Here is a 1,226-nt window from a genome sequence, read left to right as displayed (position 1 = left end):
CTGCCCTCAGCGCTCCACACACGCCCATCCGCCTCCACCCTCGGGTTCTTGCAGCACTCCCTCTCCCCGCGTCTGCTCACCCTTCCCCTCCCGAGCCCGCCGAAGCCCCGGCCCGCCTTCCTCGCGGACTGTCCATCCCCAGGATCCCCCTCCCTGTGTGTGGCCCTTCCTCCCAGCGGCCTCCCCTTCGCGGCTTCCCCTCCCCTTCGTGGCCAGCGTGGTGGAGCACTCCCGGCCCACCCCCCTTTCTCCGTACCCCCGCGTTCCCTTCTTATGTTGTCCCTTCACGTCCCTCTCTAAGTCCCTCCCACACCAGCCCCCCCACACCGTACACACATACCCTCCCTCCGAGGCGTCCCCCGGCGCCCCTCCCCTACCCCCGCTTGTCTACGCCCCTCCCACCCACCCCGTCCTTTTGTCTCCTCTTTGGTCTCTAAGTCCCCCGCCCCTCCCTCACTCCCGCCCTCGCTCCCCGCGAGCACGCTCTTATCTTCCCCAGGTCCCGGCGCCCCGCCCCCTGGCCGCGCCCCGCCGGCCCCCTCCCTCCCGCGGCCCCATCTCCGCCCTCGGCGCTCCGCCCTCCCTCCCCGCGGCTCCGGGCCCGCCAGCCCGGCCGACCTCCCTGGTTCCCGGCTCGCTCCTCCCGCCGCCGCCGCCGCCGCCGCCGCCGCCGCCGCCGCCGCTGCCGCCGCTCCCCGACCCACCCCTTCCCGGGTCGGCGGCTCGCTCTCCCGCGCAGTCCCGCCGCACAGACACAAACGCACACACACATGCCTCGCCCGCTCGCCCGCTCAGGCCCTGCGGCGGCCCGGCCCCGCGAGGCGCGCAGCCTGCCCTCGGGGGAGCCCCGGCGTCCCCCGGCCACCAGCACCTCGTGGGCGGGCGCACGGCCCGGGAGCGCGAACCTGGGCCGGGTCGCCCCCTCCCCCGCCTGGCCCTCGACGGCCGCCCGGGACGCAGGCGCCCGTCGGAAGTGTTTGGGGGACGGGCGGGCCACGGCGCCTCCCGCAACCCGGGCCTGGCCGGCGCGCCCTGGGGACACGCTGCGACCCTACCGCATGGGATGACTGTACCCAGAGCTTCCTCCCGGCTCCCGCCCCAAACCTGTGCCACCAGCGCGCAGTGCACAGCAGGGACTAGCGACTAGCGGGATGGGGTGGGAGGGGGACTGTCCCGAAAATACCCTGAGGAAACTTAGCTGCGGACCGTGAGGCCCAGAGAGGTGA

Source organism: Aethalodelphis obliquidens, unplaced genomic scaffold (genome assembly GCF_003676395.1).
Source record: "Aethalodelphis obliquidens isolate GAN/ISIS:26980383/991018 unplaced genomic scaffold, ASM367639v1 scaffold77, whole genome shotgun sequence".
In the NCBI taxonomy this organism is placed as follows: Eukaryota; Metazoa; Chordata; class Mammalia; order Artiodactyla; family Delphinidae; genus Aethalodelphis; species Aethalodelphis obliquidens.
The sequence above is the reverse complement of the archived record's forward strand: the minus strand, read 5'-3'. Positions refer to the sequence as shown.